The following is a 24,297-nucleotide window of genomic DNA, read 5'->3' as shown; positions in this document are numbered from 1 at the left end:
GTTTCAACACACTAAATCCTCTTTGTCAAGCTTGACACTTGTTTGATGGCTGAATAAAACAACTATTCTACTTATTTAGCTGAATGCTGAGTAGTCCATTTATTCATACTAGAGGTTCAGAGGAACAGAGACCTTACCTACGGTAAAAGCCCCTAGATTAAGAGCAGTTTAGGAGTGCTCTATACCATTGAAATTTAGGAAATCCTGATAGCAGCTGAGGATATCCCTTTAAGTTAGGGTTAGCATTAGTGTTAGGGGTACGGTTAGGGTTAGTATAGGATTAGTGTTAGTAAGGGTAGGGTTAGTATAGGATTAGTGTTAGTGTAGGTTTAGGGTTAATGCTGGGTTAGGATCATGCAGGGTTAAGTTTAGGGGTAAGGGTTAGATGTAGGGTTGGTGTAGTGAGCTAACCACCAAAAATTTATTTAGATCCTAGACATATGAGACATTTGATAACCAGGACTGATATGTGAATCTGTTTCGAGTTCTGTTTCATTAGATGCACTTTATGTGCAAAAAATATTACAAGGAATATTCTGTCCTTTAAGAAGCAATATGTAATATGTATTATGTCACTTAATACAAACTTCTTAAATTACAGTGGAGCAAAAATATAGCACAAATTATAGGTTTTTGGACTAGAATTTGCATATTCCCTTTATTTTCCACAGTTATATTGTCCATTTCCACAATTTCCATTGTCAATATCCATTAAAATGAGAAATGTTGATAAATAAGCTAAACACTAATTTTTGAATGGTCCTGCAATTCTGCTATTTATGTCCACTCAGCTCAACATTTGCAACTCCTTAGCAACTCTCTCCAATTTCTGGTTTAGTAGATAAACCCTACATAACCTTTATGGTTTTCATAAAAAAGGGATATTGCCTATATTTCTTAAAGTGTTGCGTAAAGTTATGAATGGGCTTTCACCAGACACACTTTGGTAGAGAAAGAGTTAGCTCTCTGACAGAATTCTAGCATCTTGTGTTCGCCTGTCAGGATTCTATCCAACACTAGGAGGTTACATGTGTAGGCAGTAAAGACATAATAAGAATAATGAACAATGTCAGATTTTTGGCTATGCTGTATGCGCAAAGCTGCAATAATTTTAATTATATGTGAGCAGCCAATGGGCTGGTGACAAAGGTTAATTTAGAAACATGACTGTTCGGATATAAGCAGCTTTCTAAACCAGTTCATTTCATGGTGAAACACTATATTGTGCTGTTAATGGAAACGCAACACATTTTTGATGCTTTTCTGTTGTGGATATGCATAATTCTATATTCACCAGCAGGATGTGCTGTACTTACTTTTTTTTTTATACAGCAATTACATTTTGGGACACTCAAAGTAGTTATATTAATATACCTTATTGGCAAGAGGATTCAAAGTGCTTTTATACATTTTCTCAAACTTTAAGGGACAACAGTTTAAAGAGACTCTCGAGATCCAAGTACAACGTCATCTCAATGCCCCAGGCGCCTGTTTGCACTGCTTCCTGTTTGGTTTTCTTGGCTGTCTTATTGAAGAGAAATTGTTGCCTCAGCTGATGCTCTCAGTCTATCATTAGCTGCCCATTGCATGTACAGTACACACTATTAATCATAATGGATGATCAATAATGGGCTGAGAGCAGCACCCAAGGCAAAAATTCCACTTCAGAACGGCGGGCGAGCAGTGGAGAGGGGGGACAGTGAAGACTGACTAAACTTTGATCGTAAAATGTTCAGAAAGGGTTTAACAGATCAATGTAAGTTGGCACCAGAAAATCTGGCCTCCTAAACAATTTCATTTAGATGATGTGGTTTTTGAAGGAGGAGTCCTTTTAATGGACTTTAGCTTTAAATGTAATTTACAATACAACACAAGCACCCAAACATGATATTTTTTATGTTACAAGTGCTTGAGCTACAGCTGGAGTAAAATTTGGTGGCATCAGTGTGTGTCGTCATTAAAAGCCAAGCCCTGCATCCATTTCTATAGATAAGTAACCCAGGGGGAAGGCCTTACTTCCTTGATCATTGCTTTTCCCACTTAGGTATGTGGCCCTTACTTGCTGTTAGCTTTTACTTCTCTACGCTGATTACCTGTTGGTTCTATCTATAGGTTGTTGGCAACCTCCCTTTAGTAAACTTAATAACGTATTATCCTTCCTGGTAAAAATATTTTATAAATAAATACTGAAACACTGAAGTGCCTCTACTGAAGTATTGACTGTGAAGGAACAGGCTATCATGATACTTATATTGATACCGGAGAAACTGACGGAAGCCAAGCACAGAGAGATGGACACAGGTTTCTTCAGGAAGGAAGAGATTCTTTATTGGATCACCGATCGGGACTCAGAGGGACTAATGTCACCAAAATACAGCAAGTTCTGAGCCCCGGACAATAGTGCAGGCTCCTTATATAGGCACATAACTCCTCCCATATTAAGCTCCACCCGCACATTCTCTTGACCAATCAATACAAATAAGAATTAACTTCCTGCTTGACCGCATGGCTTGTCCAGCACAATGGAGGAGGGGAATACTACATCCTGTATTCTTGCACATGCTCCGTACACTACTGATCGTATCTTGCCTCGTGCAACCAACTGATCGATACGTCAGCATACGCACGTACACATGCCACGTGGTAATCTCGGCCTACTAAATTTATTTTTACCGAGATTCCACCACATTCCCCCCTTTGATGCCTCTTGATATTTCACAATTACTTGAGGCATCACTTAACCTTAGTTTGCATACACCGCAAGTTACCTTGAACCAGACCAGACTTATCTTATGATGTGAATCTTCAACACTCATCTTCCTGCATTGGTTCTCCCTGATCTAGAGCCTTATATTTATAAATTGCCATTATCTGTGCAGCAGCCTTCCTCTCTGCTATATTTTCTATCAGGCTTTGCACAGACCTAACTACTAAGGGTATAAGACACGGCAGGAGTAGACACAACATTAAAATCAGTAGGACTCCACCTACCACTGCCTTAAGCCCTCCAAACCACTCATACCAGCTACCAAACCAACTGCTTGGATTATACCCTTTCCATACCTGAGAAGGCACATGCGCTAGTTTAACCATATGGCTAGTAAGCTCAGCTAATGCTTGCCCTTCGTCATCTATTTGAAGACAGCAATTGCTCAGGTTAAACTTCCCACATACACCTCCCTCTACTGCCAATAGGTAATCCAAGGCTAATCTATGTTGGTATACTGCTGTCCTCATCCTGGTATTATGCTTCGCTAGAAGATTGAGCGCTTGTGATGTCTCGTTAGTAATGATCTCAACCACCGCCTGTAATCTTATAATACGGTTGAGCATATAAATAGGGGTTCTATAACCAAAGGTACCGTCCTCTGCCCACGTGGCTGGCCCATAGTAATCTATAATACGCTGGGGAGGCCATTCATTATCTTCCCAGGCGCCTATCTCTATGGGTCCCCTTTTCTTCCTATGATTCACATCATACACTTTAACACCTAAAGTCTCACCTGTTTCAATAGGTAACAAGAAGAAGGATGGTTTGAGCATACCCAACACACATGCCCCTTCCCAGTCCTGTGGCAACTCCGAATAGGCTTTCTTACCACAGATCCAGTACAAATTTGCTGGGGCTCTCCAGTTAGATGTGATGGATAGGTCAAACCACACATCCTTTAAATTGGCGTATCTAGCAAACGGGTTAGATGGTTCTGAGACATTTGAAGCCGACCACCAAGTTGTATTCTTTGTATCATCATCATAAGCTTTTTGCCCTAGACAAGTTAATTCTCCTACAGAAGTATTATACATCATTCCTTTCCTTGCTATGCAAACATAACCTATGATGGAGGTCTTTAATCTCCACTCAGATTTACCTCTAACACTCATATGATAATCGGCTTGTGTAGATATTAATTGGTCAACTGCCTCAGAACCGGACATTACCTCCTTTGCTTCCCAAGGCCATTGGTCTCCCATGTTAGTACCTCCACACACATAGCAGTTGGTAACATTAAGACTACCGACAATACTCTCAGCTAAATCAATAAACAGGGTTTTAGCATTATGGGGGATCTTATTATCTATGCTCATCTCTTCATAAAAGGAATGGTATACTGGATGAGTTTGGGAGGATACCGTATCAGTCTCTATCCCTATAAACAATACTGTCCCAGGATCTAAACCCGTCCCATATATTTGAAACCCAAATAAATTACCATATTTATCTAAGAACTTGTCGGGGTTATTTATAAGTATATGGATGGGATTGCATTCCATAGACTTACAATATGGGCTGGTAGGCAACTTAGTCACAATCATGTCCTTGTCTACTGTCTGTCCCCAAGTTGCCCACCCCACACAAGACCAATATGGGCAAAAGTTATAATCTCTATTTGGGCATCTAGGACTCACATACTTATTTTTACTACTGGGACAAATATATTTATCGTTAGACCCATACGTCCTCTCCCATCTAAGATCCCCACATACATTCCACGGCTTTCTACCACTTGATATCGCCTTACACGCATCAAATAGCAGAACACCTGAAGAATATACGGATTCTAATACCGTCTTATTAATTAGGGTCCCCTGAGGATCTCCATTCCTGAGAGTTAACCAAATTGTACGGGGTTGATACTCTGGACTGAAGCACCTAGGTTCTCCTACTCCTAAATGGCACACACTATATTCTATATTTAGGTATCTACATCTTGATACATCTCCTTTACACTCGTATTGTGAATGCCAAATTAGGGTTTGGGAAATATGGTTACCTGTTCTTGTAGTCTTAATGCATACCTCACAGCTAGGAGTGTCTGTACCTCTACCTTCCTGAATATAAAAATACACATATAAAAACATTATTAAGAACACATCTTTCGTCGTCATCCTCAGTCTTCGTCCGTGCGAAGGCACCTCAGCTTCCAGGATGTAAGGGCTGCAGGGAATGGAGTTCTGCTCGTCTTCACAGGGGTCCCTTCGAGACTTTTCCTGGCTTATATACTATACGTCGGTGAGCGGACAGGCTTTATTATGGCCTTCTCACTCACTTACCAAATCTCTGAAACAATAAAATTTGTAATCCACAAAGTTCCTCGTCACTCCGACTGAGTCGTGCGTTTTAACCGGATCTTGCAGGGATTCTCTGGATCTGCTGTAACTTGCCAAGAATCGACTGCTGCTGGTTTAACCCTGGAGTGATGTATCCACGGAGTCACTTCGGCTACTTTTATCGCTGTAGGGGTAGACAAAAGAACAACATAAGGACCTCTCCACTTGGGCCCTAACGGTACATTATTCCACTCTTTAATCCACACTTGGTCTCCTGGGTGGTAACTATGAACTGGGGGATAAATATTCACAGGTAATCTATCTTGTACCCATTTCTGTACCTCCTCCATAGTCTTACCCAACTCTACAACCTGCTGCCGGGTAATTCCTTCTCCCAACTGACTCAAATCCCCCCTTAAGTTACCAAGTACGGGAGGTGGTCGCCCATACATGATTTCAAAAGGAGAGAGGCCCATCCTTCTGGTAGGTGTACTGCGGATTCGCAATAGAGCTATGGGCAAGAGAACGTTCCACTTAAGTTGGGTTTCCTGACACATTTTAGCCAACTGATTCTTAATAGTTCTATTCATTCTCTCTACCTTACCAGAACTCTGGGGTCTATATGCCGTATGAAGCCTCCACTTTATACCAAGTATATGAGTCAGTTGTTGTAGGCACTGATGAACAAAAGCTGGACCATTGTCCGATCCTATAGAGCAGGGTAGTCCATATCGGGGTATTATTTCTCGTAGCAGGAATCTCACAACTTCTTCTGCTTTCTCTGTACGAGTAGGACATGCTTCTACCCAGCCTGAATAGGTACACACAACCACCAGCAGGTAGCGATGTCCACCAGATTTAGGCATTACTGTATAGTCAATTTGTAAATCGGACATGGGGAGTCCCCCCATAAACTGGACTCCTGGTGGCTTTACTGGTCCTTGCCTTGCATTATTTTTAGCACACGTTACACATCTTCGTACAATGGCCTGAGTCAAGTTGGACAATCTTGGTATGTAGACATGTTTTCTGAGAGATTCTTCTGTGCTGTCTCTCCCAGAATGTGTCCCGTTGTGATTGTTTTGGACAATTTCTACCGCTAGTGATGCTGGAATGACTATTCTTCCATCTTCTAACTGATACCATTTGTTCTCCAAATACTTTCCAGGTTCAGTCTTTAACCACTCCTCTTCTTGAGCTGTATAAACTGGAGTCCATTGAGACAGTGGAGTTGGTATAAGAGCAGCTATATGCCCCACATACTCCTGTCTTCCCGATTCAGCGGCACGCTTAGCTGCACTATCTGCCATCCGATTTCCTTTGGTTACATCACCATCTCCTCTCAGATGCGCTCGACAATGTATAATACCGACTTCTCTCGGCTCCCACACTGCTTCCAATAGTTGTAGGATTTCGGCTGCGTACTTGATTTCTTTGCCTTCTGAATTCAATAGTCCTCTTTCTTTGTACAAAGCTCCGTGGGCATGAGTGGTTAAAAACGCATACTTGGAGTCCGTGTAGATGTTCACTCTTAATCCTTCAGCCAATTGTAACGCTCGTGTCAGTGCTATCAATTCTGCCTTTTGTGCTGATGTTCCTTTTGCCAGTGGCCGAGCTTCTATCACCTTGTCTATCGTTGTTACTGCATATCCTGCATAGCGGATCCCTTCTTTCACATAACTACTGCCGTCGGTGTAATATTGAACATCGGGGTTCTGGATGGGAAAATCACGAAGATCTGGTCTACTTGAAAATACTTCATCCATTACTTCCAAACAATCATGTTGACTTTCAGTAGGTTGTGGCAAAAGGGTAGCTGGATTTAAGGTGTTTACAGTCTCTAAATGCACTCTTGGGTTTTCACACAACATTGCTTGATACTTGGTCATACGGCTGTTACTAAACCAATGATTTCCTTTGTAATCCAACAACGTCTGTACTGCATGCGGGACTCGTACATAAAGTTCTTGACCCAGAGTGAGTTTATCGGCTTCAGCTACTAGCAGGGCGGCTGCAGCTACGGCTCTTAGACAAGGTGGAAGTCCGCTGGCCACTGCACCCAGTTGCTTAGACATGTAGGCGACAGGTCTTTGCCATGATCCCAAGTACTGTGTCAATACTCCCACAGCCATTCTTCTTTGTTCGTGTACATACAGGTAGAATGGTCGTGTGTGATCAGGTAGACCTAATGCTGGGGAACTCATCAAAGCCTTCTTCACATCTTCAAATGCCGTTTGCTGTTCTTGAGTCCATAAGAAGGGGTCGTGCTCTGTACCTTTGATAGCTGCATACAGAGGTTTTGCCAGTATCGCGTAGCTGGGAATCCATATCCTACAGAAGCCTGCTGCCCCCAAGAATTCTCGCACTTGTCTTCTATTCTTGGGTATCGGTATTTGGCACACAGCTTCTTTTCTCTCTGGCCCCATAATTCTTTGACCTTCAGAGATATGGAATCCCAGATATTTGACAGTTGGCAAACACAACTGAGCCTTCTTTCTAGACACCTTGTATCCTGCCTTCCAGAGAATGTGTAGTAGATCGTGCGTTGCTTGCTGACATATTTCCTTTGTAACTGCTGCTATCAACAAGTCATCTACATATTGTAACAATACACACTCTCCTGGGATGGACTCGAAATCCAGTAGATCTTGACTTAGAGCTGAACCAAATAGGGTAGGTGAATTTTTAAACCCTTGGGGCAGTCTTGTCCAGGTCATTTGGCGTTTTGAGCCCGTTACAGCGTTTTCCCATTGGAAAGCGAAGATACATTGCCTTTCTGCAGCAATTCGGAGGCAAAAGAAGGCATCTTTGAGGTCTAAGACTGTAAAATAGGTAGCCCCGCCCGGAATTAAAGCAAGCAGGTTATATGGATTGGGCACAACTGGATGTATACTAACAACCGCATCATTGACTGCTCTCAAGTCCTGCACAGGTCGATACTCATCTGTACCAGGCTTTTGAACAGGCAGCAATGGGGTGTTCCAGGGGGAAGTACAGAATTTTAGGATACCATACCGTATGAACTTATCCAGATAAGATTGGATGTTCTTCTTAGCCTTCTGCGGGATGTGATATTGTCTTAGGCTCACTGGATAAACCCCAAGTTTTAGTTCGATTTTAATAGGTGGAATATTGCGGGCCAGTCCTGGTGGGTTGTTCTCTGCCCAAACTCCTGGTATGTTGAATAAGGACTCATCACTCCTAGGGTTTTGGCTAGTCAACGCTGTATAAAGTCGCCACTCTTCTTCCTTTGGTACGGATAATGTCATAATACCTGAAGGTCCATTAAACTTTAAGGATGTTGTTCCATTTGGTAGGAACGTAATCTGCGCTTGTAACTTAGATAGCATATCACGTCCCAGCAATTGGACTGGACATTCAGGCATATAAAGGAATTGATGTTTTACTACGTGGCCTCCCAATGTACAGAGTCGACTTTTAAGAACCGGTTTTGCAGCACTTCTTCCAGTTGCTCCTATTACAGTAATAGTCCTTCCAGATGGAGGAGCAACTAGGTCAGTCACCACCGAATGTTCAGCACCAGTGTCGATCATGAACGCACTCCTTTTTCCCCCTATTGATACATCGACCATAGGCTCCGCTCGACCAAGGGGGATGGAGCCCGGTCGGTATCAATAGTCCTCCATGACCGTGTCAGCCAATCCTACAAAGTCCCTACCTTCTCTATCGCGGGACCTTTGCGCTGCTGGATAGTACCTATCTTCCCTTACACTTCCTCTGTTCCCATTACTCCCTCTATTACCATTGCTCCCTCCGGGGCCTCCTCTACCTCTCGCTCTGCCTCTAAAGTTTCCATAACCTGTCCTAGGTCTCTCTCTCTCATACTGTTCTCTTCGCGGACACTCATTTCTCCAATGCCCTTCTTCCCTACAGTATGCGCACTGATTTCTACTCAGAGGTTCCTCATTCCACTTACTATCGCCTCTATTTGGGCCCCGTCTATCTACGCCTGCGATCGCTACCGCTAGCATATCTGCCTTTCTACGCATCTTGCGCTCTTCCTCTTTCTTTGTCTCTGTTTCCCTATTCATGTATACTTTATTTGCTACCTCCATTAGTTGGGTGATAGACATTCCTGCAAACCCTTCTAACTTCTGTAGCTTGCGCTTAATATCTCCGTAAGCTTGGCTGACAAAGGCGGAGTTCACCATTCGGGAATTATCTGCGTCTTCCGGATTAAAGGGGGTATACAAGCGGTATGCCTCCAATAATCGGTCATAAAAGACACTGGGCGCTTCATCACTTTTCTGAATCACCTCAACTGTCTTCGACATGTTAATAGCTTTCTTCCCTCCGGCTTTCATGCCAGCAATTATAGCGTCTCTATAGGCTCTGAGTTGAACCATATCTGTGCCATTTACATTCCAGTCGGGATCGGTGTTAGGATAATGTGTTGTGGCCCATGCTGCCGGATTGGCTTGATTCAAAGCACGGGCTCTATCCTCTAGTGCTTTAATGGCTGCTTGATGAATCCTTGTCCTTTCCTCATTATTGAACAATGTCATTAATAACTGCTGGCAATCAGCCCATGTCGGGTTATGTGTCTGAACTATCGAGGTGAACAGATCGGTCATAGCTTGTGGTTTCTCAGTGTACGAGGAATTGTGGGTCTTCCAATTCAAGAGATCGGTAGTCGTGAACGGGACATATACGAAGACTGGGTCAGCACGTGCCATTTGACCTGCGGCATCGATATAGGCTGACCCGGGATTCAGACGAAGAGGCATCTGATAATGTTTTAATTGTTGGGTACCGGTCAGTTGTCTGGTTAGTATAGGGCTATGTGAAGGGGCGTCAGTTATGGGTTCCAGTCGGGGGGAAATAGGGCATGAGGATGTGGGAGCTTGATTTTGGGAAAAGTTAGTAAATAGAATACTCCCAGCCGAGCTAGAAGAAGCTTGACCGGAAGTTTGAAGTGGCGCCAAATCAGGATATTTAGATCTAACGGGGGTTGGTTCTGGTTCCAGAAGGGGAGGTTTAATACGAGGGGGGGTGGATTCTGTACTAGAGGAGGAAGCGGAAGTGGATGAGGGCAATGAGGGGAGGGGTATAGAACTTCCTGCATTCGCGTCATTTCCTCTTAAAGGGAAATAAGGGGGCGGCAAAGGGATCTCGGACTCAGGGGGTGTGTCCAAAATGGGCCTAACCACCGTCCTAGTGGACAAACAAGTCCTGGCCACCATGAGGCGACATTGCTCCTCGTGGCATATCTGAATCCATTTTGGCGAGTCGTTTACGGCCTGTCTCCAACAATCAATATATGGAAACTGCCCGTAAAGTTCAGGCCTACCTGATACAGCCAAGTGTACGCGCTGTACCAGAGTTGGATCCAAACTACCATGTGGCGGCCATGCCGCAACCAAAGTAGGCCACTCCCTAGTGCACAAAGTGACCAAACGTACAGGAGACATTTTAACCCCAAAATCACATGTTTTGAATCCCTTTTTAAAATTCTTTACCATACAACCTAAGGGATCCGGAATCGTTGACTCTGACGCGCCCATACTTATCAATGGAACGTCGTTGACAACGAATACTATGCACGCGTTCTATTCAACAGTCACACCCGTTTCCTCTGGCAACAGCACCACGTGGTACGGTTACCAAGTGAAACGTACACAATAACACAATAAACACTCAAGGAATTCCCGTACACACACAGCTGTTACACCAGTCACTAGATAATCAATATTATGTTTGGCGAAACTATACAGTCACCCACGCTATAATTCTCTATATATGAATTACCCGTCTATAACACACCCCAGTAACATCGTCTTTTACAAATAGCGGTTACAGTACGGTTAGCATAGGTCAAAGCACAATTTAAGGTCACAATACAATTATTAGTGGTTATGGTGTTAAACATGCAATGGACGACAGTGATTAGTACTTATATACAGTGTCAGTAAATATACAGGGTTATGGTACCGTGCACTATGATACAGCAACACACTATTAACACTCTCGCTAGACGGCTGAGCTCGCGCTATCTAACAAGATATACACTTTACTAACAATCTTTAACACATTTACAATTCCCAACTAAACTATTGGCCAGTACCTTGAATGGACTACCTAAAACTATCTACATCCGTTTTGGTTAGCCACACTGCCCAAGCACCACATATAGCGAGCTAGAGGACCGAATTTACACAGACGCCTCTTAGTCGATTACTATCAAAAATCTAGTGGGTTCCAAATTTACACGCCTTCCCACTTAGCCAAGATAGGTTGAGAGCTAGCGAACCGAATTTACACAGACGCCGCTTAGTCTCCCGGTCCCTCCGACCTAGCGAACAAAATATACACCCTAGAACGCTAGTCTAGACAAGACACCGGTGTCCGGCTAGGGCTATTTACACCAGAACCCCGCCTGACTAACCAAATCAAACGGTCTTACTAAAGAGCGTTCGATTGAGCGGTGCGCCTTCGCTCCTTCCCTCCGACAGAGGGGGCAGATTCCATACACAATTCAAACCCCTTATGGGCCTACCGCACAATCGGTATACCCCTAGTGGGTCTGCCGTCTAAAACAGCAGTTGTCTTACCTCCTCGTTCCTGAACCTGAGTTCACACTCATCGACGGGGACACCCCAGCACTTCTTACGTAGAGGCCGATGATCTCCTGGACAACAGACCAGTGGCGCCGAGACGAAGGGAAGTCCACGCAGAAGTTCAGGGGTGCAGCCGTAGAGAACGTGGGCAAAGATAGACCGTCTCACGCCTCTGCCTCTCAGCTACCGTTGAACGATGAGCTTCCCGGCCAATGCACCAAATGATACCGGAGAAACTGACGGAAGCCAAGCACAGAGAGATGGACACAGGTTTCTTCAGGAAGGAAGAGATTCTTTATTGGATCACCGATCGGGACTCAGAGGGACTAATGTCACCAAAATACAGCAAGTTCTGAGCCCCGGACAATAGTGCAGGCTCCTTATATAGGCACATAACTCCTCCCATATTAAGCTCCACCCGCACATTCTCTTGACCAATCAATACAAATAAGAATTAACTTCCTGCTTGACCGCATGGCTTGTCCAGCACAATGGAGGAGGGGAATACTACATCCTGTATTCTTGCACATGCTCCGTACACTACTGATCGTATCTTGCCTCTTGCAACCAACTGATCGATACGTCAGCATATGCATGTACACATGCCACGTGGTAATCTCGGCCTACTAAATTTATTTTTACAGAGATTCCACCACAATATCACATGAGACATTTGTTAAATAAATTCAAAAGGTTTTTTTGAATTATATTTGATAGTGAGGAATTTTCTCTGTCAGGTCTTTTCTCTTGCCATGGCCTTTTTTTTTTTTATCAATTTGCAACTCTCTGTATTTCTCCTTGTCCCCAAACCATACGGTGAGTAGCCCCAATGACAGATACAAGACAAGGTAAGGTTCAAAGTGACTTCTGAGGCTTTAATGAGCCGTGTAACAGGTTTTATACAGCAGGAAACAGGGGTGGTCGTTACAAGCATAATCCAATCCTAATAAAACTCCCTAGTGCACAAAGTGACCAAACGTACAGGAGACATTTTAACCCCAAAATCACATGTTTTGAATCCCTTTTTAAAATTCTTTACCATACAACCTAAGGGATCCGGAATCGTTGACTCTGACGCGCCCATACTTATCAATGGAACGTCGTTGACAACGAATACTATGCACGCGTTCTATTCAACAGTCACACCCGTTTCCTCTGGCAACAGCACCACGTGGTACGGTTACCAAGTGAAACGTACACAATAACACAATAAACACTCAAGGAATTCCCGTACACACACAGCTGTTACACCAGTCACTAGATAATCAATATTATGTTTGGCGAAACTATACAGTCACCCACGCTATAATTCTCTATATATGAATTACCCGTCTATAACACACCCCAGTAACATCGTCTTTTACAAATAGCGGTTACAGTACGGTTAGCATAGGTCAAAGCACAATTTAAGGTCACAATACAATTATTAGTGGTTATGGTGTTAAACATGCAATGGACGACAGTGATTAGTACTTATATACAGTGTCAGTAAATATACAGGGTTATGGTACCGTGCACTATGATACAGCAACACACTATTAACACTCTCGCTAGACGGCTGAGCTCGCGCTATCTAACAAGATATACACTTTACTAACAATCTTTAACACATTTACAATTCCCAACTAAACTATTGGCCAGTACCTTGAATGGACTACCTAAAACTATCTACATCCGTTTTGGTTAGCCACACTGCCCAAGCACCACATATAGCGAGCTAGAGGACCGAATTTACACAGACGCCTCTTAGTCGATTACTATCAAAAATCTAGTGGGTTCCAAATTTACACGCCTTCCCACTTAGCCAAGATAGGTTGAGAGCTAGCGAACCGAATTTACACAGACGCCGCTTAGTCTCCCGGTCCCTCCGACCTAGCGAACAAAATATACACCCTAGAACGCTAGTCTAGACAAGACACCGGTGTCCGGCTAGGGCTATTTACACCAGAACCCCGCCTGACTAACCAAATCAAACGGTCTTACTAAAGAGCGTTCGATTGAGCGGTGCGCCTTCGCTCCTTCCCTCCGACAGAGGGGGCAGATTCCATACACAATTCAAACCCCTTATGGGCCTACCGCACAATCGGTATACCCCTAGTGGGTCTGCCGTCTAAAACAGCAGTTGTCTTACCTCCTCGTTCCTGAACCTGAGTTCACACTCATCGACGGGGACACCCCAGCACTTCTTACGTAGAGGCCGATGATCTCCTGGACAACAGACCAGTGGCGCCGAGACGAAGGGAAGTCCACGCAGAAGTTCAGGGGTGCAGCCGTAGAGAACGTGGGCAAAGATAGACCGTCTCACGCCTCTGCCTCTCAGCTACCGTTGAACGATGAGCTTCCCGGCCAATGCACCAAATGATACCGGAGAAACTGACGGAAGCCAAGCACAGAGAGATGGACACAGGTTTCTTCAGGAAGGAAGAGATTCTTTATTGGATCACCGATCGGGACTCAGAGGGACTAATGTCACCAAAATACAGCAAGTTCTGAGCCCCGGACAATAGTGCAGGCTCCTTATATAGGCACATAACTCCTCCCATATTAAGCTCCACCCGCACATTCTCTTGACCAATCAATACAAATAAGAATTAACTTCCTGCTTGACCGCATGGCTTGTCCAGCACAATGGAGGAGGGGAATACTACATCCTGTATTCTTGCACATGCTCCGTACACTACTGATCGTATCTTGCCTCTTGCAACCAACTGATCGATACGTCAGCATATGCATGTACACATGCCACGTGGTAATCTCGGCCTACTAAATTTATTTTTACAGAGATTCCACCACAATATCACATGAGACATTTGTTAAATAAATTCAAAAGGTTTTTTTGAATTATATTTGATAGTGAGGAATTTTCTCTGTCAGGTCTTTTCTCTTGCCATGGCCTTTTTTTTTTTTATCAATTTGCAACTCTCTGTATTTCTCCTTGTCCCCAAACCATACGGTGAGTAGCCCCAATGACAGATACAAGACAAGGTAAGGTTCAAAGTGACTTCTGAGGCTTTAATGAGCCGTGTAACAGGTTTTATACAGCAGGAAACAGGGGTGGTCGTTACAAGCATAATCCAATCCTAATAAAATCATCTATCTTATCTTAACATCTTAACCTATAGAAAGCTTTCAGGTGTATCTTCATGTTCGGGCCTTGCTCAAAGCTAAATTTCACTATAACTATGCACGTCAAACTAATATGCATGCGCATATTAAAGATATTTAATGAATTAAAGATATTTACTACTAAGTTCTAAATTACACATTACTATACAGTTATGATCGAAGGGAGAAAAACAGGAAATAAGGCAGACAGACCGAACAATACAGGATATACGATGAGGCAGCGTTTACATTTGTCCCAAGGAAATTGCCTTGGGCGGTAATTTCCAGGGGGCGGCAAAAAACGCCACCCTCAAATGCCCAGGCAAATACCTGGTTTGCCTCATTTTATGGGAGCCCAAGAGCTTTTATGAGTGCGCTTTTATGTACTTGATACATGTTGTTCTACAGCAAATAACACCTATTACTTGTTACATGATGTTCTACAGCAATTGTCTAGGGGTATATTCACTAAGCATTGGATATAGATAAAGTATATTATTGCAAATAGCTGACATGTTAACCAATTTTAAACAGACTGGCCAGCCAGTAATATGTATCTTAAGCCCTGTGTAAATATAGGCAAAGTGTATTAGTCCCAACAATATTTGAGTGTGGTATCACATACTTTTTTTTTAATATCTAATTTAAGGTATTTTTTTGTGGGCTACCTTGATACCAGCACCACCATAGATAAGAGAGTGCCAATATATTTGGAAATTTCTATAAAAAGTTCAGCACAGCTCAAATCTTTAGCAGGCTTCGTTAGACTGCAGAAACACACACATGCAGCATTTGGCCTGATGTGGAGACAGGCTGTTACAGTTTAAGATTCAGTAAATATAAAGGTGAAAGCACATTCTTTGTTGTAAACATCACCTACCTTCAAAAACATATATTAAACACATTTTATTCTGACTGGCTGTACCTAGGTGGTTTGCTGGTTTTCCACTCATTTCTGTGACATCATAGATAGATCATTTTGTCAATCAACGATAATGTCTATAAATATCATGCAGAGGTCAGGTCTTTAGCAGCCTTTATTAGACTGCACATGGAGAAACAAACACATGCAGCATTCATAATGATATGATAAAACTGTCATTCTGACTAATTTAGACAAACTGTTACAGTTGAAGATTCATTAAATAGAGACTTTTAGAAACGAAAAAAAAATTATTTTTTTTTTAAAAAAAGATTAAAAAAAAAATGTAATTAAGAGTATTTTTCCAGTATATGTGTTTTGCCCTAAAAGGTGAAATCCCCACTTTAATTCTTTTCATGGTCTAAAAAATCTACATACTCTGTGGGTTACCAAACATGCATTCATTTGTGTATCAGAAAAATCAGAAAAATCACACAATATGGATCCTGTTTTGTTGAACTTCTTAAATAGATTCTGCCTAATATTCTGCCAGTTTCTCTGTGTCACTTTCAGTTTATACCTCCCCCGTACTCAGGGATGTATCTACAACGAGGCAAACAAGGCATTTGCCTTGGGCGGCAATTTCCAGGGGGCGGCAAAAAATGCCACCCTCAAATGCCCAGGCAAATATTTGGTTTGATAAACACAAAAAGAATTCAGCGCTAGTAATCACAAAATTAGTCAAGGTAGGCAGCAACCCAAATGAAGGAAAACCCCTCGGGTCCTTCGGTGGATAGATACAAAAAGATATGGAAGGGCTGCGCCAAATAAGGGTAGATAGTCCAGTAAAGTATTGATAGGGTGCCAATAGATGGTCTAGGATACTTGATAGAGTTCCTCTGTGGATGCGTCTTGTGTACACCGTTCCGTATATGTAAATACAAGAGAGGTAGAGGCGACTAATGGTATAGTATGAAAGTTCAGGGTGTGATAGGTAACAAAATGTAGAGAACTCACATTCAAGAGAGCTATGGCCAGCTCTGGTGTGGATTGCGTACAGCGGTATAATCCCCGCTTATAGGATATGTAGGGAGGGGGTCTCCGTCAACACCGTCTGGTAGTCCAGAACTCGGAAAGGAAAGACAGAAAGCGACAATAGTGCTCTCAATTTTGATGTGGTTCAGTGTGCAGATAAGAAGAGGTAAAAAAACTCACATTTGAGGGAGCTATGGCCAGCTCTGGTGTGGATAGCGTACAGCGGTATAATCCCCGCTTATAGGATTTGTAGTGGCGATACGTCCGTCAGCACCGTCTGGTGATCCAAGGCTCCAATATAGAAAAATAAAAAGCAGCAATAGTGCTCTCAATTGTGATAGGTTAAGAGAGTAGTAGAGGAAATAAAATAATACTCACAAAGATAGAGCAGAGGTACTGCTCTATGGATAGGCGCTGGTGGTATGATCCCCACCTAGGATTTCTTGGAGTACTGGAACTTTAAAATTGCCAGTGGAAGTAAAAGTAACCAGGAAAGGTTAAAATGCCAGGAATAGGTAAAAAAAAGTTTAAAGTGCATAGAGAGTGCAATAAAAAGAGGATTGGTACAATAAAGTAACCAAAAAACTTTTATTGATCTAAAATACACAGTAAAATACAGAATTAATAACCATAAACGCGTTTCACCATAAGTGGCTTCTTCAAGAAATCCTAGGTGGGGATCATACCACCAGCGCCTATCCATAGAGCAGTACCTCTGCTCTATCTTTGTGAGTATTATTTTATTTCCTCTACTACTCTCTTAACCTATCACAATTGAGAGCACTATTGCTGCTTTTTATTTTTCTATATTGGAGCCTTGGATCACCAGACGGTGCTGACGGACGTATCGCCACTACAAATCCTATAAGCGGGGATTATACTGCTGTACGCTATCCACACCAGAGCTGGCCATAGCTCCCTCAAATGTGAGTTTTTTTTACCTCTTCTTATCTGCACACTGAACCACATCAAAATTGAGAGCACTATTGTCGATTTCTGTCTTTCCTTTCCGAGTTCTGGACTACCAGACGGTGTTGACGGAGACCCCCTCCCTACATATCCTATAAGCGGGGATTATACAGCTGTACGCAATCCACACCAGAGCTGGCCATAGCTCTCTTGAATGTGAGTTCTCTACATTTTGTTACCTATCACACCCTGAACTTTCATACTATACCATTAGTCGCCTCTACCTCTCTTGTATTTACATATACGGAACGGTCTACACTAGACGCATCCACAGAGGAACTCTATCAAGTATCCTAGACCATCTATTGGCACCCTATCAATACTTTACTGGACTATCTACCCTTATTTGGCGCAGCCCTTCCATATCTTTTTGTAAATATTTGGTTTGCCTCGTTTTATGGGAGCCCAAGAGCTGGCTGGCTGGCCACCCTTGGTCTCCCCCAGGGCAGGCGGGCAGTGGTTTCCTGGGCGGGCGGAGAGGGAGCACTTTCCCCTGAGCTCTATGCTCAGCTCCCTCGCGCAACGTAGGGAGGCTGGATGGATTTAAATTTTAAAAATAATAATAAAAATAATTGTGAGTGTGTCAGTGAATGTGAGTGAGTGTGTGTGTATGAATGTGAGTGTGTGTGTTTGTGAGTGAGTGTGTGTGTGAATGTGAGTGTGTGTTTTAGTGAATGTGTGTGTCAATGAATTTGAGTGAGTGTGTGTCTGTCAGTCAGTGCGTTTGTCAGTCAGTGCGTGCGTCTGTTAGTGAGAGTGTGTGTCTGTCTATCAGTGTGTCAAATCAGTAAGTGTGTGTATGTCATTGTTTGTCAGTGTATATGAGAGTGTGCGTCTGTCAGTGAGTGTGCGTGTGTCAGTCAAAGTGCGGCCTTGACAGGAAGGGTTGGGGAAAATTTTATTTAGGTGGGGTGCCCGAGCCCTGTCCTGCCTAGAGCAGCACAAAACCTAAATACACCACTGCCCGTACTGTCAAAGTCTCTCTGTAACGGTATGCGTGTTTTGAGGATTCTTGAGGCTACACTACAGCTGACTGAGGAAGCTCATGGATGAGTGAAATGCATTTAGGCAATTTGGACTTTATATTGTACTTTAATTCCATTTTTATTTTAACAATATATACTACGTGTTTTTATTTGTTAGCAATACATTTTAATTTTATTTTTATACACTATTCCAATCAAGTCCTTGAAGCCTCAAAGAATCTTCACTGGGGAAGTGCCATCCCCAGAAAAGTGTCACTCTGCTAATTACCATCAGAGCCAGGAATTGAATGCTCTAAAAAAGGTGAGCATAACACTTACCAACAGGAGATTTATCTGAATTTGTACAATATCACACATTGGTCGCTTCTCCCTTTTTTTTGTATTTCTTTTGGAGGAAACGTCATAGAGTGAGTGGTGTGTTACTGCCCTAAAAGCAAAGAGGCCCATTTTATGGAGCCAATATTATATAGGCTCCATACCATGTGAGTGGTCCTAGTTTTTTATCTACTAATGAATACTATTCTCAAGACCATCTACATTATATATTTTTTCTTTGTTTTTTTTTATTTTCATATGTACCTTCAAGTTTGTTATTACACAATATTTATTGGGTAAGTCAACCCCTGCACAAGTTTTTTTATTCACTTATTTATTTATTAGCGCTCCACTAATTGGTATATAGTTTTATACCATATATTGTGTTTTTGTTTAAAATTGATTGTGGAGATAGGGGTATTCCACTTTACGTGTTGAGCAGCTCATTGTATAGGCACTATACTGTAACACGCACTACCTCCAAGTAGAGGTATATTTTATTTGCTGGTTCTTAAATAGCTCATGGCAAACTCTCTTAAAGGGGTGAGTTTGCTACACTATGTTAATATCCCCTATTCTAAAAACATCATTAAATGTAGACTGTCTGTAGCTTGCTGATATTATAGTTTTCACTACCTAACACCTTATGTCTTATATGCCAAACAAGGCTTATTAGACACTAATAAGTCCCTCCATGTATGACAGAAAATAACAAATAATTGTATTTAAAATAATAATAGTAAAAAGGGGGGCTTGAAATTGTTGCATTGATTCAAATTAGCTGACAAAGCTTCAGGCTAAATTTAAGGATTTGAAGTGGCAGAAAAACTCCAATTATCTAGAGTTGGCTGAGCAGAATAGAACTGCAAGGATAAATCTATAAAATGGATCGATATAACATGTAAAACTACTGATATTTATAAAAAATTAAACAGATCAAAGTCTGCATTTAACAAAAGAAAAGACTGAAATGGGTTAACTAAAACAGTGCACCCAAAATCAGAATCTAAACCCCAAATGGATCTGCTCCGCAAATTAATTGCAAAAAGTTGCCAATAATGGAGCATAAAAATAACTAATTATAGTATATATAAATCTTTATTAGTCCCTCTTAAGGGAAATAAAACTCAAATAAATAAAGTTAAAAAAAGTGGGTGTACAGTGACCAATTTATAAAAAATAGGATCATCAGTTAATCTATCCAAACAATAGCACTCACACAGTATGAATATCTCTTGGCTACTATTAGAGATAAAATATTAACAAGAGCGTATTGTGAATAGCTTCCAAATGACACGTTGTCCGCAGTCAGCTAGACATACTAAGAAGTGTGGGCTGAGCTCACAAGGTATGCATGTCTCCTAGTTAATGTTGAAACAGCTAGGAAGAACTGTTACAAACAGCTTATGAGCGGACACAGTATCTTTTAGTCGACTATACAAAGTGTGGGCTAGAAAAAGAATAAGAATGTATCCCCTGAAAATAAAGACTGTTCGCGTGAACCTTAATTGAGCGATGTGCTTACAGTTGCACATATATTGCTACTAACTAGAGTTATCCATAATAGGTACAGTCAAAAATAATATCAGGGGCGGTAGGGATATTATTAACAGCCAAGGCAATAGATTGCAGAAGGTATATAGGAGTATATTAATTTTATTATTGACAGGAGGCGAGTATTTCCCACCCATTCTTATCCCTCCCTTGTTTTAGGTTAATAGTTTGGTTTAATCAGGTACGTATGCAACTCTGCTTGTTGTCTCTGCTACCTGTCGCCTGTTCTTATGTCTATTTTTTCATAGGTAGGGTTGGGATATCTACATTTTAAGGTAATTTTGGTTGCTACATTGGGTGCACACATGTTTATTCAGAGTACTATTCATTGGATAATCAACCTGTTCGATTCTGTTTTTTCTCTTGTTTCAGTTTACAGTCCATCATCACTATCTGATTTGGCAGTTCTTCTCGGATGGTGGACACAGGGCTGCCATCAGAAATTTTGGGGCCCCTGACAGAGCTCAAGGTCTGGGCCCCCTGGCACCTGCACCCAAGTCTCCCCCCCCCCGAGTCCGCCCACAGGGATGCAGTGTCTGCAGGGCCGGTGCAAGGATTTTTGCCGCCCTAGGCAAAAGTAAAGTTTGCCGCCCCCCCATGTGACATCACAGTGCCCCACCCATATAGAAACATAGAAACATAGAATGTGACGGCAGATAAGAACCATTCGGCCCATCTAGTCTGCCCAGTTTTCTAAATACTTTCATTAGTCCCTGGCCTTATCTTATAGTTAGGATAGCCTTATGCCTATCCCACGCATGCTTAAACTCCTTTACTGTGTTAACCTCTACCACTTCAGCTGGAAGGCTATTCCATGCATCCACTACCCTCTCAGTAAAGTAATACTTCCTGATATTATTTTTAAACCTTTGTCCCTCTAATTTAAGACTATGTCCTCTTGTTGTGGTAGTTTTCCTTCTTTTAAATATAGTCTCCTCCTTTACTGAGTTGATTACCTTTATGTATTTAAATGTTTCTATCATATCCCCCCTGTCTCGTCTTTCCTCCAAGCTATACATGTTAAGATCCTTTAACCTTTCCTGGTAAGTTTTATCCTGCAATCCATGAACCAGTTTAGTAGCCCTTCTTTGAACTCTCTCTAAGGTATCAATATCCTTCTGAAGATAGGGTCTCCAGTACTGTGTACAGTACTCCAAGTGAGGTCTCACCAGTGTTCTGTACAATGGCATGAGCACTTCCCTCTTTCTACTGCTAATACCTCTCCCTATACAACCAAGCATTCTGCTAGCATTTCCTGCTGCTCTATTACATTGTCTGCCTACCTTTAAGTCATCAGAAATAATCACCCCTAAATCCATTTCCTCAGATGTTGAGGTTAGGACTCTATAAAATATTTTGTACTCTATGATCTGCCATGTTAACTAACACAGTGCTGCAGTGCCGCCGTGTTTACAATAAAAGGCCTGCAGGGACAGGCTATAGACACCAGAACCACTACATTAAGCTGCAGTGGTTCTGGGGACTATAGTGTCCCTTTAATGTGAGGTAAATTAAAGATTAGTGCCACGAATAATATACTAGATTGCCTACTTACAACCAGATGAGGATGATGATGGGCTTCAGCTGCCCTCTAGCTCCACTGGTCTGGTGTAGAACAGGCTCTCTGGAGGCGGTTTGTAACTGTGGTCACAAAAATCAATGTTCTGGGAGAACGGGAAGCAGCTCCATTTTTTGAGGGCCCTTTACACAGCTCAAGGTCTGGGTCCCAGGGTCCACCTTCATGTTCCACGAATGAGTTTGTTCACAGGGGTGTGTGGAGGGGGGGGGGGGGGTGATGTCCTGATGTGTGTAGGAATGCATTGTGTGAATCTGTGTTTGTATGTGTAAGGGCTGCAAGGGGAGTTTGTGTATGTATGGGATGCAGTGTGTGTGTCTGTAAGGGATGCACTGAGTGTGTGGAAGGGGTGCATTGTGTGTTGCTGTGTGTAAGGGATGCATTGCTTGTGTATGTGTGTCTGTGTGTAATGCATTGTGTGTTTTTCTGTGTGCAAGGGGTGCATTGTGTGTGTGTGTGATGGATGTCAATCTCTCCCCCTACCCCCGTCAATTTCCTTCTTCTCCCCCCTCCCTCCAATTTCCTTCTTCTCCCCCTCCCTCTCATTGCCTTCTCCCCCTCCAATTTCCTTCCTTCTCCCCCCTCCAATTTCCTTCCTTCTCCCCCCTCCAGTTTCCTTCCTCTCCCCCTCCAATTTCCTTCCTCTCCCCCCTCCAATTTCCTTCCTCCCTCCCCCCTCAAATTTCCTTCCTCTCCCCCTCCCTCAAATTTCCAAATTTCCTTCCTCTCCCCCTCCCTCAAATTTCCTTCCTCTCCCCCTCCCTCAAATTTCCTTCCTCTCCCCCCTCCCTTAAATTTCCTTCCTCTCCCCCCTCCCTCAAATTTCCTTCCTCCCCCCTCAAATTTCCTCCCTTCCTCTCCCCCCTCAAATGTCCTCCCTTCCTCTTCCCCCCTCAAATGTCCTCCCTTCCTCTCCCCCTCCCTCAAATTTCCTCCCTTCCTCTCCCCCCTCCCTCAAATTTCCTCCCTTCCTCTCCCTCCCCCTCAAATTTCCTCCCTTCCTCTCCCCCCTCAAATTCCTACCTCTCCCTCCCCTCCCTCAAATTTCCTTCCTCTCCCCCCCCAAATTTCCTACCGTCCTCTCCCCCCAATTTCCTTCCTCTCCCCCCCTCAAATGTCGTCCCTTCCTCCCCCCTCAAATGTCCTCCCTTCCTCTCCCCCTCCCTCAAATGTCCTCCCTTCCTCAAATTTCCTCCCTTCCTCTCCCCCTCAAATTCCTACCTCTCCCTCCCCTCCCTCAAATTTCCTTCCTCTCCCCCCCAAATTTCCTTCCTCTCCCCCATCAAATTTCCTCCCTTCCTCTCCCCCCCACTCCCTCAAATTTCCTCCCTTCCCTCCCTCTCCTCCCCACTCATTCAAATCCCCCCACCCCCAAATTTCCTCCCTTCCCTCCCTCTCCCCCCACTCATTCATATTTCCTCCCTCCCCCCTCCCTCAAATTTCCTCCCTTCCCTCTCCCCCCCACTCATTCAAATTCCCCCCCACCCCCACTCCCTCAAATTTCCTCCCTTCCCTCCCTCTTCCCCCCACTCATTCATAGTTCCTCCCTCCCCCCCTCTCTCAAATTTCCTCCATTCCCTCTCCCCCCCACCCCCACTCACTCAAATTTCCTGACACCCGGCGGGCGCGCGAGGGAGCACTCTCCTCTGAGTGCTTCCTCTTCAGCTCCCTCTTGCGCCGCGTACTGATGCCGGAGCCGGAAGATGACGTCATCTTCCGGCTCCGGCATCAGTACGGTGCGCGAGGGAGCTGAAGAGGAAGCACTCAGAGGAGAGTGCTCCCTCGCGCGCCCGCCGGGTGTCAGCAGGGCCAGCCTCTGGGGGGCCCTGAGGTGACCGGCTGCTGGGCCCCCCAGGAGAAGAGGCTGGCCCAGTGGGAACATACCGGGGTCGCAGGGCCCCCTGTGACCCGGTATGTTCCCACTGAATGTGGGGCCCGGACGACCTGAGCAACCGTTGCGGTTGTCATGCCCTGATGGCGGCCCTGGGTGGACATCGTTGTATTCATCGTATCTAGGACTTAGTTTTTTCCCCATTATGTTTTCTGCCTTTTATTCTGTTTTGTCGCAGCTTGAAAGAGGAAATTATGCATGGGGAGGGGAGTTTTATAGTACCTAACTTTTTTCTGATTGGTTGTTTTTCTGTGCTGCAGTGGAGTTCTAGTAAAGAGAGACTTAAGCAAATACTCGCCTCCTGTCAATAATAAAATTAAGATTATAGGTACACTAAAGCTAGCATAATCTACAATAATCTGTTACTGTTTTGTCCA

This window comes from Pelobates fuscus, chromosome 1, assembly GCF_036172605.1.
Source record: "Pelobates fuscus isolate aPelFus1 chromosome 1, aPelFus1.pri, whole genome shotgun sequence".
NCBI lineage: Eukaryota > Metazoa > Chordata > Amphibia > Anura > Pelobatidae > Pelobates > Pelobates fuscus.
Note: the sequence above shows the minus strand (reverse complement) of the source record.